This window comes from Ranitomeya imitator, chromosome 4 (assembly GCF_032444005.1).
Source record: "Ranitomeya imitator isolate aRanImi1 chromosome 4, aRanImi1.pri, whole genome shotgun sequence".
Classification (NCBI taxonomy): Eukaryota; Metazoa; Chordata; class Amphibia; order Anura; family Dendrobatidae; genus Ranitomeya; species Ranitomeya imitator.
This window is the reverse complement of record NC_091285.1, coordinates 356192171-356209953: the sequence shown is the minus strand read 5'-3', so window position 1 is coordinate 356209953 and position 17783 is coordinate 356192171.

The window sequence follows — 17783 nt, the reverse complement described above, 5'->3', positions numbered from 1 at the left end:
GGGTGGCCCAACACAAATCTACGATCCGATGTAATAAGACACACCTCCCCCTTCCATTCCATTTCTCCGCCAAAAATCATAATATCGCTCAACTTCGGTTCCAGGTCCTTGAACAGGTTGACATCCCTAGAAGGGGCCAAAACCGCACCAAAATGCTCCAGAAAAGGGAAGCATATTGGATTTATACCTTACAGACCCTTGAACCAAAGGGATTAAATAGGGACTATGATGTATCAGCTTTTTTGTAAAGATACTGTGTACGTTTTTATTGTAATTACATTGTATATTGACCTGTTTTTGTCTTGCTTTTAACTGTTTCATGCTCTTTTCTTTTCAGAACCGTTAATTGCACCCCACGCACTGAGCACTGGCCTTTTCTCACATGGTATAGTATTCCCTCACAATGCCATCTCTATATAGAGTATTATCTTTTTCTCTATATAGTGTTCCGATGTGACCACCACTTTATGGACCTGTTTTCTCTCTTTGACTCTCTGGTCCACCATGCGTTTTGCCTTCTTATCAACCCCAGCACCCTGCTTATATCCGGTGTCCTGCCTGATATCCTCTGCGCTGCGACCCTGGCTTTATATGGCCTCTTTTCCTCTTGTCTCCATTGATTGTACTTCATTCCTTTGCGCAGGCGCTATCTCTCCCCGGCTCCCCTCCCCGGCCTCTCCCCCTGCTCCACGCATGCGCGGCCCCGCCGGTCATGTGACCTGGTGACGCAGCGCGTCAGCTGACCTTCAGGCAGCGAGCACTTAAACCCGGAAGTGCCTCTGCCGGTCAGCAGTCCCGGGAGTGCGCGTCTCTAGCGGTTCGGCGCCGGTGCCATTGGAGGTCTTAGGTACAGTAGCGCTCTGTCCTTGCTACACTGTCCTATTCACTCTGTCCTCTCCTCCCCTCCCTCTCCTTATCCCTTTGCCTTCTGTCATTTTCTGCTGCCTAGTTACCTCTTTATTGCTTTCCTTGTCCACAGCGCTTGTGCCATTGCGAGCTTCTCGCCTTTCCACAGCGCCCTGCTCCCGCTTCTCCAGGCTCTTTAAGGTAACCGCCGCAGCCCTATTGGGGACCCTTCTGCCTTAAGCCACTTACTCTTTTTATTACACCTTGTACTATATTTTACTCAGGCGCCATATTCTCCCGGACTCTGCCGTTTGTTGGCACCCCTGTGGGCCCACATTTACTCTTCGTGGCATTCAGGTACTTCTAATAAGTAGAGGGGGGCCTTCCTATTTTCTTGAGCTTTATTTTCTTGAGCTTGGTTTTATTTCTTGCCTATCCTGGCCAGGGTCGCTGGTCCACACTACTCTGTGCTATTGCATCCGTAGATCTGATTTCCCTTTATACAGGCTCCTGATGGTCACATACTGGGACTAGTCTTATCATATAGCATGCCCTTTCAGGCTTCACCACTAGTTCTCCTACACTATTCTCGTCTTATGGCATTTTTGATGTGGTTCTTTATGCTCCTTTTATGTACTCATGGTTTTTGCTTCTGTGTTATAGGCACCTCATCTCGCACTCTAGCCCCCTGGTCCCGCGTATTGGGAGTTCACCTTATTTGCAGTATCCTTTATTTTTAAGTGGGGGTGGTCATTTCTTGGCCCACTTTGTTAATCCTTAGCCGGGACTGGAGGTCATCACCTGCTTATATCCTTCTCCTATACACGTTCACAGTCCATAGATCTCCTGAACAAGGCTCACGACTCACGGAACACCAGGCCGGATCCACCTAGTCCGCCTCACTCGTTGTTTGTCATTTCTCTATTGATGTATTTGATTTTCTCAAGTATATTATAAATATGCCTATATTGAGAATGTGCATCATGTTACCTATTCTAACAACATTTCTTTGTATTTTGATATATGTATTTCAGTAATCCAATAACTGTTTCTGATGAAGGTCTTTGTAGACCGAAAACGTTTAACAATTAAGCTGGATGCACTAAATAAATGAATTATTCACTTCTGATCATGCAAAAAGTTCGTCTGAGTGCCAAGTATTTATTGCTTTGATTTGACGGGTTGGAAACCTAACTTGTGCACCCCCAAGAAGCCAAGAGTGCCGTGCTTTATATTGCTATGTGGGATTTAGTGCCACATGCCGTTTCAATGTCCACCCTGGCGATAGGGTAGTCCTTTGCATCACCATGTATGCACCACACTCTGACCTTCTTTCCCGGGAGCAGGTGAAGAGGAAAAGTGGCCCTCACCAGGGTCACTAGGCTCCCCGAGTCTAACAGTGCCGTTACTGCTCGACCGTTCACCTTTACGGGACACGCTTGAGGTCCCTCGTTGGGGCGGAGAGTTCACACCGCAGGCTGGATATGCATAGTATGAACAACGGCGTCCCATGCTGCAGTCCATCTGCTCAGTGGTCTGGGAACAATGGGCAGCTATATGTCCTGGCCTGTGGCACCTCCAACAAATAACATTACCCGTAGGGACCTTGGGCACCACCTCCCACACTCTTTGTGACCTTGGACACGCCACCCCTTTTTGGGACTCAGCTCCCTTCTGGGACCCCCAGTACGGCATGGGTTGCCTCCCGGAGGAGCCTTCCAACCCTTGGTATCTCTCAACCAGTCCGATCAGCTCATCGGCATTCTGGGGATCACCCTGGGCAACCCAAGTCTGTATGGACCTCGGGAGGGAATGCACAAACCGATCCATCATCACCCGTTCCACCATCTGTGCAGGTGTACATGACTCTGGCTGCAGCCATTTCTGGACCAGGTGCAACAGATCAAACATTTGTGAGCGAGGCGGTTTGTCCCAGTGATAGGCCCAGCAGTGAACTCGCTGTGCCCTGACAGTCAGTGTCACCCCCAAATGTGCGAGAATCTCGACTTTCAATTTGAGATACTCTTTGGCATCCTGCAAGGTCAAATCATAGTACGCCTTCTGGGGTTCTCCCGTCAGGTATGGCGCCAGTACCTCTGCCCACTGCTCTGGCGGGAGTTTTTCCCTCTCAGCGACCCTCTCAAACACCGTCAGGAAGGCCTCAACATCATGCCCGGGGGTCATTTTCTGCAATGCGCGTCTTCCGGACGTGGGTGTCATCAGCCAGACCTGGAGTTGGGGCGCTCATCTTGCCCTGGATGGCGGTTGCCAGAAGCTGCATCTGCTGCCGTTGCTCCTGCTGGTTCTGTTGCACCTGCTGCATCAACAGCTTGTTGGTCTCTTGCTGGTTCTGTTGCAACTGCTGCATAAACAGCCTGTTGGTCTCTTGCTGCTGTGACTGCGACTGGATCAAGTGTTTCAGTAGGTCCTCCATTTTCCCCGGCAATGCTTGCTGGCTTACAACAGACTTGACCCAGGACATTCAATAAAAGACTTATGTCTCCGCTGGGAACGCTGCCCGCACGTCTACCACCAATTGTAGGGGTTTCACTCACTCAGGTGCGATGGCTGACACTTAGGAGGCAGGTTCCAACAAAAGTTCAAAGGTTTATTGCTCTAAAAACCAGTTAGCATAAATAGAAAACAAATAGCCTTTAGCTCAGGCAAAGGAAAAAACAAGTGTCCATTCCTTCAGGCTCAGTCCTGGAGCCCTAACACACTCTGGAGGCTAGCACCTCCACACATATCCACTGTGTTAAGCATTAGGCTTTCTTTTATATGTCTAACCACACCCAGAACCCATCACATGACCAGACATGTGGTTGTGACATCACCACAGGTCCTGAAACACATATAGGTAGCTATGGTTACATCACAGCGGCAAGCCATCTATGTGACACATATCTCCCGTCGATTAGACACCCTTTAGCCACGCTACACTACGTTTAAGAAAGAATCATCTCTTCGCAAAGATTGAGAGATGTGTCTTTGAACAGTCTTCCGTACCCTTCCTGGGTTATATTGTCTCTGAGGATGGTCTGAAGATGGATCCTGAAAAAGTGTCTGCCGTTCTGAATTGGCCACGTCCTTCAGGAGTAAAGGCTATTTAGCGATTTCTTGGCTTCTGATCCGCAAGGGAGTAGACTCTAATCTCTGGCCTCCAGAGGCCGAAGCTGCCTTCCAAAATCTGAAGCAAGAGTTTGCTTCATCACCGGTGCTCCATCGACCAGATACCAACAAACCGTTTATCCTTGAAGTGGATGCATCCGCTATTGGAGCTGGAGCAGTACTACTACAGAGGTCTAACTCAGGTCGATTAGTCTCCTGTGGGTTTTTCTCTAAGGCTTTCTCTCTTCCGGAGCGAAACTATTCCATTAGTGACAAGGAATTACTGGCCATAAAATTGGCCCTGGAGGAGCGGCGGTACCTCCTAGAGGGGGCTGTACACCCTTTCACTATTTTTACAGATCACAAGAATCTGTCCTATGTCCTGTCCGCCCAAAGGCTAAACCCTCGACAAGCCAGATGGTCCTTGTTTTTTGGACGTTTCGACTTTGAGTTACATTTCTGACCTGGGAATAAGAACATTAAAGCTGACGCTCTGTCAAGATCTTTTCAACCTCTGGATGAAAAGGAGAGACCAGCGCATATTCTTGATCCTGCTAAGATTGTTTCAATGGCTCCCCTGAAGGTGATCTCTGTTGTGAATTCTGTGGTCGAGCTCCCTCCTGTGGTCACAAGTGGTACTTCGGTTGATTCTGTCTATGGGCTTCCGTTGGTGGATGTGAGTGGTACTGCGGCTTCTGAGTTTCCTTCCTCAGGTGATGAGGTTAAGTCGTTAGGTGCTGCTCTATTTAACTCCACCTAGTGCTTTGATCCTGGCCTCCAGTCAATGTTCTAGTATTGGTCTTGCTTCCTCCTGGATCGTTCCTGTGGCCTGTCTATCCTGCATAAGCTAAGTTTTGCTTGTGTTGTTTTTGTTTGCTATTTTTTCTGTCCAGCTTGCTATATTGGTTTTTCTTGCTTGCTGGAAGCTCTGGCACGCAGAGGGAGCACCTGCGTACCGTTAGTCGGTGCGGAGGGTCTTTTTGCCCCCTGCGTGGTTGTTTGTAGGGTTTTGTGTTGACCGCAAAGCAATCTTTCCTATCTTCGGTCTGTTCAGTAAGTTGGGCCTCACTTTGCTAAATCTATTTCATCTCTGCGTTTGTATTTTCATCTCAACTCACAGTCATTATATGTGGGGGGGCTGCCTTTTCCTTTGGGGTATTTCTCTGAGGCAAGGTAGGCTTATTTTTCTATCTTAGGGCTAGCTAGTTTCTCAGGCTGTGCTCGAGGCGCATAGGTCTGGTCAGGAGCGCTCCACGGCTGCCTCTAGTGTGGTTGGATAGGATTAGGGATTGCGGTCAGCAGAGTTCCCACGTCTCAGAGCTCGTCCTATGTTTTTGGGTTATTGTCAGGTCACTTTGTGTGCTCTGAACTTCAAGGTCCATTGTGGTTCTGAATTACCTATTCATAACAGTTCTCTACACCTCCGGGAAAAACCTTCATGTCTAATTGTGACAAGATGAAAGTTTTACGTTGGGGTCATTCCTCCCGGTTTGCTGGACACGTTGGGGGCAAGAAGACTCTCTCCCTGATTTCTCACCATTACTGATGGCCTTCGCTTCGCCAAGATGTCCTGGATTTTGTTGCCTCTTGTTCCTCGTGTGCTAGGAACAAAGTTCCTCGACAGCTTCCTTCGGGACCACTGCATCCACTTCTTGTGCCCTCGGTTCCCTGGAGTCATATTGCAATGGACTTCGTCACTGATTTACCGAAATCTTCTTATTGCACTGTAATTTTGGTGGTGGTAGATAGATTTTCCAAAATGGCCCACTTCATCTCTCTACCTGGTTTACCTTCTGCTCCTGATCTAGCAAAGATCTTTTTACATCAAGTATTTCGACTTCATGGATTCCGTCAGCATATCGTGTCCGACTGAGGAGTTCAGTTTACCTCTCGTTTTTGGAAAACTATTTGTAGACTTATGAAGGTATCGTTGAATTTTTCTTCTGCATACCATCCCCAGTCCAATGGTCAAGTGGAGCGTGTGAATCAAATTCTCACATCTTCACCATTTTACTAATGCTCATCATAATGACTGGGTGTCTCTTCTTCTTTGGGCAGAATTCGCTTATAATAATCATACTAGTGAATCTTCGTCTAAATCTCCTTTTTTTATTGTTTTTGGGCAACATCCCGGCATTCCTCTCCCTGTTTCCACTACCTCAGGTGTACCGGCGGTGGATTCCTTGTATGTGGAATTCTCCAAGATTTGGCAGGAGGCTAAAGAGGCGCTTGAGAGGGCTAGTAGCAGAATGAAAAGGTATGCTGACAAGAGGCGTTTAGATGTTCCTCCGTATTGTCCTTGCGACAAGGTCTGGTTATCCTCTCGCTACATTAGACTCAAGATTCCCTCTCAAAAACTAGGTCCACGTTACATCCGTCCATTTGAAATTTCTAGCCAAATTAATGATATAGCTTACAACTTGAAGTTGCCCACCTCGTTACGTATTCCTAACTCTTTCCATGTATCACTCCTCAAACCCGCAATTTTTTATCATTTTCATTCTGCCCGTCACATTCTCATTTACCTATTTCTTCCGATGCTTCTTTTGAGGTTAAGGATATTCTCGCTAGGAAATTTGTTAAGGGTAAAACTCTTTACTTAATTGATTGGAAAGGCTTTGGTCCCGAAAAAAGATCTTGCGAACCCCTGGAGAATATCAATGCTTGAAAAGATTCCTTTCCAGTTTTAAAGAGGGGGGTAGAGTGGGGGTACTGTTACGCCACTACTTCCTGCTCTCCTTCTTCTGGCTTCTCCGGCACTCGTCCCTTCTGCGGTCCGCGCATGTGCAGACGCGCTCCTCTCATCGCTGAGCCTTTTTGGAGATGTCGTGACCCGGTGGCTCCGCCTCCAATATGGCGGCACCCGTCGGGTACTTCTTCCCAGCGTCTGCCCTGCTTTGACGCCTTTTTTTGTGTCTATTGCGTTCGCTGGCTTATTGCCAGCATCTCCTTAGGTTCTTTGGCTCCAGTCTCTGCATCCTTTGCTGTGATACTTACTTGTCTCTGTTTGCCGTTCCTGCCAGTTCTGGTTCTGTGTTCCTGCTGTATCTACCAGTCCTGTGTTCCTGCCATTCCTGTATTTCCTGCCGTGCCTACCAGTCCTGTGTTCCTGACGTTCCTGCCAGTCCTGAGTTTCCTGCCATACCTACCAGTCCTGTGTTCCTGCTGTACTTACCAGTCCCGTTTTCCTGCCGTTCCTGCCAGTCCTGCATTTCCTGCCGTGCCTACCAGTCCTGTGTTCCTGCCAGTCCTGCATTTCCTGCCGTACCTACCAGTCCTGTGTTCCTGCCGTACCTACCAGTCCTGTGTTCCTGCCATACCTACCAGTCCTGTGTTCCAGTCGTGCCATGTCTAACGTGTGTTTTCATCTTACCGGTCAGTACTTTGTCTTCGCTGCCTCTGTCCTTCTTGTGCCTCTGCCATTTTGGTCTCCTCTATAGCTCCGACCTCCCTCCGTCTTCTGTTCTCCCTTTGTCCTATCCTCAGTCATCCATTTGGTTCCAGGAGTTGCGGCTTCACCCTCCTTGGGCCTGTACAGGGGGTGGCACCATCGGGTCCGCTTGCCCTCGGGGGCTCTGAAACCATGACCCAGAGGGTCCACTTCTCTAGTCCTCATACCCTAATCCCAACCCTAACCATAACCCTAACCACAAACCTAACCCTAACACACCGTTAACCCTAATTCAAACCCTAACCATAATCTCAATCATAACCACAACCTAAACCCTAGCGCAACCCCAACTTTAGCCCAACCCTAACCCTAGTCCCAACCCTACCCCTAACTTTAGCCCAACCCTAACCCTACCTTTAGCCCAACCCTAACTCTAACTTTAGCCTAACCCATTTTAACCCAACCTAACCCTAACTTTAGCCCAACCCTAACCCTAACTTTAGCCCTATCCTAACCCTAACTTTAGCCCAACCCACTTTAGCCCAACTCTTACCCTAATGGAAAAATGGAAATAAATACATTTTTTTATTTTACTATTTTTATCTAACTAAGGGGGTGATAAAGGGGAGGGGCGGTTATTTACAATTTTTTTATTTTGATCACTGTGATAGGGTCACATAAGAGTAGAGAAAAATTAAATGGAAAATCTTTTTTTTTGCGGTTGCTGTAATACCAATAATAACGGTGATCATCACACTGGGGTCGGTAAAAACCGACCCGTATCATGTTCTCTGGGGTCTCAGCTACAACCAGGAGCTGAGACCAGAAGAAATTTTGACTCTGGGGGGTGCTATACACTTATTTCTCAGTTCCGTGAAAAAGCGGCACTGAGACACAAGTACCCTTAACTGCCGCCGTTAAAAGGCGTATCGCTGGTCATTAAAGGGTTAATCATGTGAACTGCACACTCAATGGGGTTGAGATCTGATGATTGACTCAGCCAGAATATTCCACTTCTTTGCCTTAAAAAACTCCTGGGATGCTTTCACAGTATGTTTTGTTTCATAACCCATCTGCTCTGTGAAGCGTTGTTTAATCAACCTCTCTGCAAATTTTTGAATTTAACAAGAAATTTAGAATTCATCTGGCTGCCTTTGTCTTCAGTCACATCATCAATAAACACTAGTGACTCAGTGCCATATGAAGTCATGAATGCCCATGCCATGACACTGCCTCCACCATGTTTTACAGAGTATGTGATGTGCTTTGGATCATGAGCAGTTTCAAGCCATCTGCATACTTTCTTCTTCGTATATCTCTGGTACAGGTTCATCTAAGTTTTATCTGTTAACAGAATACTTTTCTAGGACTGGACTGGTTTCTCTAAATTTTTGCAAAGTCTAATCTGGCCTTTCTATTTTTAAGGCTGATTAATGATTTACACATTGTGTACCCTCTGTATTTGCTATCATTAAGTCTTCCCTTTATGGTAAACTTAGATACAGAAACACTTCCTGGATAGTGTTCTTCACTTGACTGGATGTTGTGAAGGGGTTTTTCTTCACCTTGGAAAGGATTCTATGATCATCCACCACTGTTCTCTTCAGTGGATGTCCAAACCTTTTTAACTTCCAAAACTCTTCTTTCTGCTATCTCTCTGATGGAGTTTCTTCTTTTTTTCCAGCTTAATGATGGTCTGTTTCTCTTCTATTGAGAGCCGCTCTGGCTGCATGTTGTGGGTTCACAGCAACAGCTTCCACATGCAAATGCCACACCTGGAATCAGCTCTGGACCTTTTACTTTTTGTTAAATTGATGATGGATTAACAAGGGAAAATCCTATGCAACACATTAAAGAGCTTTTGAGATAACTGTCTAATTACTTTTGATTCCTTGAAAAAGAGGAAGCTACTGTGCATATTAAAGGGCTGTAACTATTAAACCCTTACTCCAGTTATAATGGGAATACCTTCAAATTAAAGAGAATCCTCACTTTAAGCCCATATTGAATATATAACTGTATTTTGCATATGTTTTGGTAAACAGCTAAACTGCCAAAGCTTGTGTCATTGTCCAAATAACTCTATATTGGGCCAGATGATATTTGTGAAGAATATGAGGGGATTTATTGGCAGCTTACAATCCTCCTTCAGCATGCAAAGCTGCAACAGGATGCCTGGCTCAGCATTTGGTCCAATCACACCATGTAGTATCAAAGCTCAAACAGGATGACCCCATGTGAAACCCACGCTGTGTAACTGTTTTCCCCAGTCAGATAGGATTTCATAATGATATTTAAGGAGAATGTGGAGTTATCGTACATCCTAGCCACACACTGGCTTCTTTTCCAACATCTCGATCCATTCTAGCATCCCAGGGTGGGGAGTACGCATAACGGCCAGTAGAAGCCAGGTAGTGAAGTAGTGTTTGGTCCCCAAGCTTATCGGGCGCCCAGCCGGATCCGATTGTGCCAGAACCGCTGCCCTGTGATCTTCCATTGGGAAATTATGATCCTTCATAGGTTTTGGGAGTCTTAGCTACAAACACCCAGGGTAGATGGATAGGGACCTTCCTGGGGAAGGAAAAAGGAGTGACCGACCGAGGAGATAAAGGCTTATGTAAGGCCATGTGCTCTCTCTCTTGTCATGCTTACTGTTCAGTTTTAATTGGGTGCTAAGTCTAGTAATGTGCTGGAAGGACCTGGAATCAGCTTGTACCCCACACCCCTATGCAGCCCAGCACATGGTCGAACATCAAATCGGTAAAATACATGTTTCCTCTGCTTTTACTTTGATACTACTTTCTGTATTTGCACATCTGATCATTGTACAACCCCTGGCAAAAATTATGTAATCACCGACCTTGGAGGATGTTAATTCGATTGATTAATTATGTAGAAAAAAAGCAGATCACAGACATCGCACAAAACTAATGGCATCTTTCTGGCTTTAAGAAACAATAAAAGAAATCAAGAACAAAAAATTTGGTAGTCAGTAATGGTTACTTTTTTGTAACCAAGCAAAAGGGAAAAATTATGGTGTCACTCAATTCTGAGGAAAAAATTATGGAATCATGAAAAACAAACAAACAAAAAAACACTCCAACACATCACTACTAGTATTTTGTTGCACCACCTCTGGCTTTTATAACAGCTTGCAGTCTCTGAGGCATGGACTTAATGAGTCACAAACAGTACTCTTCATCATCTCTACTGTACAGTCCATCTACGGAGGCTGTAAACAGCAATTTAAAAAAATGAATGCACTAATAAAATGTTCCCCAACAGTCTCTGACAAAAGAGAAAGACACTGTTATCCCCAAACCATACAAATAACCAAAGAAATAAATGTTTAGTAGAGCTATAAAAATAGAGGATAAAAATACCGTATATAGAAAAATGCAAGAAGTGACATCTAAAAAGAAAAAGAAAAAAAATGTTTTTCTTATCTCTGAATGCTTAATTTACTGAACTATAAAATATAAAAATATGATGCAGAACTCACTGTGTTCGGTGAGTGAGATGAAGAGGGTTGGGTCTTTGCTGTTCAATTTGCTACTTCATTCAGAGGTGTGGGTAGGTGGGCTAGTCCGGGTCTACTGATGTGAGCTCCACTTATTTATTCCCATGTCTGAAACATTAAAGCCCCACCTGCCCGGTGTTGCAGTGAATCTGTCACTTTGCTCTTGTGCAATATGTACGGACTTGGAGATAAGAATAGGAGGAGCTTAAAATTAAGATATCTCAAATTAAAAAAGCCTGCAGTAGACCCCCTTAGTCTGTTCCAAAACACTGTTTTTTTGAGAATCTATGGGTGGACTGAGCATATTACATAGTTTTTTTTTCTACATATACTCTATGGGTTTTGATCCTCTTTTGATGGTCTCTAAATTTCCCACGAGATAAACTTGAAATCGGCAAAGAGGGCAGATACATATTTGAACACTACACACTATATTCACCTCTTGTTAGTCTTTTAGGAATATAAACTTCCCCACCTTTTACACCCGAGCTTGTACACAAATGTATTGCATTTATGTTATAGCATAATACTCTGTTGGTGATCTGGTTTGGGGACTTCTACAGTATTATGTCTGGTACAAGACTAGCGATTGGACTCGGATGTCATGCATCACCACGGTCGTGGATGCCCCCTCATCCCTGAAGGGTATGGTCAATTTGATTAGAGAAAAGGTGCAATGTAGCAGCTTGCAAAATGGCTATAAATTTTGCAAGCTGCTAGCTCACTTGGCAATTCACACCTCAGATACTTTGGTCATTATAGTGATTTAGGATGGAAAGGAGGGATAAAATAAAAAGCGGCTGTTAAGCAATGGACGCGGCTTTGCTTACTTAGCTCCTACGTCGCCAGGCCACGACAACGTGGGGCGTGTGTCCCAGGTGGTAATAGAATGTAAACCTACTGGAACACAGGGGGGACCCAGACCTACCCGGACTAGGGAAGGTCAGCGACCAGGGTCTGTGGCAGCTGAGCATGTGGATAAGGTGGTGACATTCAGGACTAGTTGACACCGCACAACTTCAGGTATGTAGAAACATAAAGTTTCAACATAATGTCATCATACAGATCACAAGAGATAACAATGCTAGGCTCCCGATTCCGCACATCTAGCAAGGGTGAACATCTCAGAACAGCAGACATCAGACGATGGCAAGAGGTCATCATGGGTTGATGCAGTCCAAAGTCATCTGGCACAGGCATATCAGGAGAACCTCTCTCTCAGGCCTCAGACGTACAGCTGGGGGAACATCAGACAACGCTTTCGGATAGACGTCATCATGAGATGGACCCCAGGGAACAAGCCGGACATCGGGACACAAGTAAAACATGGACAGTACAGATCCAGGAATACCGACATAGAAGCTCAAGACATCGGCTGGTCAGATCCAGGACACACAGGCCGAGCCGTCACCGAAGAACATGAGTAGACTGGAGATTCCCCAGAAACATGGAGGAGGGGCCATCCAGGAACACGAGTAGACTGGAGACTCCCCAGAAACATAGAGGAGGAGCCCGTCCAGGAACACAAGTGGAACCGACTCTGAAACACCAGCTTGACCATTAGGACCACGGACTGGATATCTGGACACAGGCTTGACATCTAGGACAAAGGCAGGACATCTGGACTCCAGACAATAGACACGGCTCCAGGCAGGGAATATCAGGACATCAGAGACACCGACTGAACATCAGGGAAGACTTCAGGCACCAGACGATGGTCATCAGGCTCCAGGCACCAGGCAGCATTCATCAGACTCCAGGCAATGGTCATCAGGCTCCGGAGAATGGACACAACCTAGAAAGGAACTCAAGCTGTATGGTGCAAGCACCGTAGCATCAGACCGGAGCTGGATGGAGCTAGAACCACATAATAGGCTGAGCACAGCATAGTAGACGCTCCACAGGAACACCGGACTCCATTTTCAAAAGGCAAACACAGGTTCATTGTCAAGACATGGGTTACAAGAAACTCACAGTCACTGGGTACTTGGTTCAAGGCACAGACGGACTTCAAGAATGTCACACAACAGGAATCCACATTCAAGGCAAGGACTTTGGTACCAACACAAAGACAGGACGGGTCCAGGTACAAAGACATCAGCTATCCTAGAACTGATAGCAGGCAGAACAGGAGCTGAAGACGGGGCAGACCAGAAGCAGCATGCTGGACCAAACACACACGGTTAGGTTATACAACCTAATGAGAAGCTCTGGCCACACCCAACAGTAAAGAGGAACTTTAAATAGGAGCTGCCCCTCAGCAATAGGCTGGGGACAGCAATTCAAGCGCACACACTGCCCCTAATAAAAGCAGGGAAGGTTTGGCTGTGCGCACCCTAAGCACAGACAGAAACCAGTACAGCATAGCCAGCACAGGAACTGAGGGCTAGGGCACCTGGCAGCGGTTGCAAGCCTGGACACACGTGGAAAGTCATGCATCAGCTACAGAGGACCTCGCAACCCGCGGATAGCTTCCACAGCAGCAGCCAGGGACCGCACACATGGATGGTCATGCAGCAGAGCAAAGACTCTACAACACATGTACCGTTCCCCCTGAGGAAGCGGTAACAATTGCACGCCAAACGCGCGTTGGGGTACGTGACTAGGATCCAAACGGGACTTTTTGGCACACATGGGTAATTAATTTTCTTATTTAATTTCACATGCTGCACTTTTTCACTAGCGATATATGGCGACCTTAATAGCACTATTAGTGTGATTATACCACTGAGTTGGATCACCATACAACAGCATTAGCAGCACTTATGTGTTGGCAGTACACCTTCTGCCTATCCAAATATATTTCTGACATTTATTGCATTTACTATTGTCCTGTTCTGTGAACTTGGATCATTGGTTGTATCACGGATGTAGTCACAATATTTTGTAATGATAACCATCTACTATGTATTACTTGGCAACATTATGTATGCTTTTATGTGAAAATTAGTGATAAGAATTTTCAATAAATTTTGTAGTTTTGCTTACTTTTTGGCCACTTTTGACTCTTGGTTCTCCGGTTTAATAATATTGCTATTTGAGTCGCCATTTATAGTTATATGCTATTAATTAACTGATGCTCATTTTTGCACATGTACGGCTATGCAGTAGAGCAGGGAACTGAGCAGCATCCATACAGGTAACAGACAACAGTATCCCAGCTGATTAGGGGGAAAGGAGCAAAGGGCCAGAGCACAGACATTCAGAGTAACGCCGGGGAAACAAGGCACAAACACAACGGCGTTACAGCGGCACAGGTGCCTATTCCTACCCTGAATCTGGAAGCAAGAGACTTGTTAGATCAATCACTTAATAAGAAACAGATTGAGTTATAGCAGATTTACCAAATAACAAGTCCCATGGGCTCACCAGGGAGTTTTACAAACAATACATGCAATGTTTATCTCCAGTTCTAAAGTAAAGTCTTTTTTTAAAGAAAGTCTTAAGAGGTGCTCGCAATTGGAATTGATGTGGGAGGCAATAATTGTTAACTTCCCCAAACCTGTGCTTCATATAGATTATTACAACCTGATGTCAAAATCCTAGCTAAAATTTTAGGTAATCGACTGCAGTCTTGTATTCTTCAGATTATTCATGGGAACCAAACTAGGTTTATGCCAGAAAAATCCATGCCCATTAACACTTGACCTCTGTTTACATCTCTCCAGTCCACTAGGAAAGAAAGGAGAGGTTTGTGGATGATTTCCGAGCTTACTGATCAATGATGAGACGTATATTCCAGATTGTCAAATGGATAGTGGTTTATTATATGCGTTTCAAAGTGCAAAAGACTTCTTCATCAGGAAAGAGCACAAGTATAGCAAAGGCTGGACTTGTCTACTATTTGTTGACCCTGAACAATATCAAAGGACTGTAAATTGATTATTCCTGACTGAGGTTCCACTTATAACCCATAAGTGTTTGGCTAGACACTGGATGCCGTAAAGAGTGACTACCATCTTGTATTGTATATTTGAAACAAACCTCTCCCTCGCCTCTAGAAAAATTATACTGTATATGCCAGATCTGCTCTTGAAAATTAAAAAAATTTGGGCTAGATGGACTGAATTCATAATGGCTGCTTAACTGGTGTTTGTAAATAAGGGCGATATTGTAACTGGCTGGTGGGAGGGAGACTTTAAGTTATGCCTTTTTCTATATGGCCTTGGGTGACCTGGAACCCACAGTGTATCAGCCTAACCCTGTTTGAATTAGACTAATTAATGAGGAGTTGTTTTTGCTTTTTGTTCAAATGTGTCATAGACTTGCATGGGTGTGTGCAATCCAAATTCAGCATGCAATTGCAGCATACTGCAATTGAGAGCAGAACAATAGGATTAAATTGGTATGAATTCAATATGATTTTTAATCGAATTGGATTCGTCTGATTTAATCGCAAGTGGGAGTGACCCCTAAGTTATATTAGTTTCTATGACTGTCATTAGGTCTGACATTTAGAATATAGGACGTCAGGGATGAATATCGCTATTTATCTCTAGCATTCTGTAAATGATCCACAAACAATGAATGATTTTATATCTAACTTTGAAAACATACTCCCAGTTGAGCCTTAAAGTACATCACTTTATTTTACTTTTTCTGGTATGCTCTTGTGAAAAAGGCTGGGTACTTTATTGGTCCTTCCACTTAGTTTCTGACCCATCTCTTTACCTGGGTGATGAGGGTTCATCAGGGTGGGGCACCATCAGCTTCATCTGCCTAGGGCACCAAAATACCTTGTCTCTGCCCTGGTACCCACTAATGTATATATTTGTGATTATTTTCAAACATTCTATATCTATTTCCTCCTTTCAATGATGTATGTGTAAATTGCATGTTGGAATTGTTATTTTGCATTTCATAGCTTGTTTTTCATCTCCTCAATATATTTTATTTGGAAACATTTTTTTAAATATTTATGTCCTATGATGAACTCCAAAACAGGAAAGAAAAAATTGACAGAATTTCACAGTTGTTTGGTCACACTACTTCCCCAAAAAGTAGAATAAATGAAATAAAAAGCCCAATGGACCCATCAGTGGTACCAATGAAAACTGGAGCTTGCCCAGGAAAAAGAAAACAAGACAAAAATCTCTATGGACCAGAAAATAAAAGAAAAATATCTACAGTGGGGACGGAAAGTATTTCAATTTTTCACTCTTTGATTCATTGCAGCCATTTGGTAAATTCAAAAAAGTTAATTTTTTCACATTAATGTACACTCTGAACCCCATCTTTAAAGGGAATCTGTCACCTATTTTTGGCCCTATAAACTGCGGCCACCGCCATCATGGGCTTATCTACAGTATTCTGTAATGCTGTAGATAAGCCCCCGATGTAACCTGAAAGATAAGAAAAACTTGTTAGATTATACTCACCCTGGGGTGGTCCGGTGCGGTCCGGGTCCGATGGGCGTCACAGGTTCGGGTCCGGCGCCTCCTATCTTCATACGATCTCGTCATCCTCCTTGCTTCTGTTGCGGCTCTTACACAGGCATACTGATTTGCCCTGTTGAGGGCAGCGTAAAGTACTGCAGTGCGCAGGCACTGGGCCTCTCTGAACTTTCCTGGCACCTGTGCAGCGCCTCAGAGTCCTGGTCGTTGCAGTAATGTCACTCTGCCACTAAAGGGAGTGATGTTATGTCTGATTGCACTAAAGGAGTTCACCTGACCAGGTATCACAGTCACACATTACACTTCACACTCCGGCCACCAGGGGGAGCAAAAGGCACTATGTATTAGGCCACTCCTCACACTCTGGTAAAACTGGGGGTTGGATAGGAAGTTAGGGAGAACGCAGCCTGGGAGAGCTCCAGGGAGGACCTGTCAGGGGTGGGTTCCTGGCAGGTACGAAACCTTGACCGACTTTCATCGCCCTTTCATTGGACGCCCCTTAGCAGGGTCACGGACCGGGTCCAGCCACTGTGACAACCCCAGAATCGAGACAGAGAGGACCGGTACCGAATAACCCGCGGCCCTGCATCTGGGGGTGCTCCATCTGCGCATTGCAGTACTTTGCTCTGCCCTCAACAGGGCAGAGAATTACGCCTGCGCAGGAGCTGCGACAGCAGCAAGGAAGAGGACAACATCGTATGAAGATGGGAGGTGCCGGACCCGGACCTGCGATGCCCATCGGACCCGGAACGCCCCTGGGTGAGTATGATATAACTTGTTTTTCTTATCTTTCAGGTTACATCAGGGGCTTATCTACAGCATTATAGGATACTGTAGATAAGCCCCTGATGGCGGTGGCCGCAGTTTATAGGGCCAAAATTAGGTGACAGATTCCCTTTAATAAAAAAGAAAAACTGAAATATCAATAGTCATAAGTATTCAGACCCTTTGCTCAGATACTCATATTTAAGTCACAAGCTGACCATTTCCTTGTGTTCCTCCTTCAAATGGTTCTACTCCTTCATTGGAGTCCAGCAGTGTTTAATTAAACTGATAGGACATGATTTGGAAAGGCGCACACCTGTCTATATAAACATAGAAAAGTTGTTAAATTGGTCAGTGAAAATTAAAAAAAAAAATTCTTATCTCTATTACGGAACATAACTGAACTCAGCCAGAATGACAGACATTGTAATCAAACCATCTGACAAGGGAGGTAATATCATCTTGAATAAATGAATGAGAAGGGAGCCTGTAGTAAACAACGGAATTCTAAATGTTACCCAAGACTGAGTTTTAATCCTTTATCATCCTACTAGCTGAAGAGCCCGGCGTTGCCTGGGCATAGTAAATATCTGTGGTTAGTTATAGCACCTCACTTCTCTTATTTTCCCATCACGCCTCTCATTTTCCCAATCACATCTTTCATTTTCCCCCTCACATCTCTCATTTTCTCCCTCACACCTCTCATTTTCTCCCTCACTCCTCTCATTCCCCCCTAACACTTGTCATTTCAACCTCACAT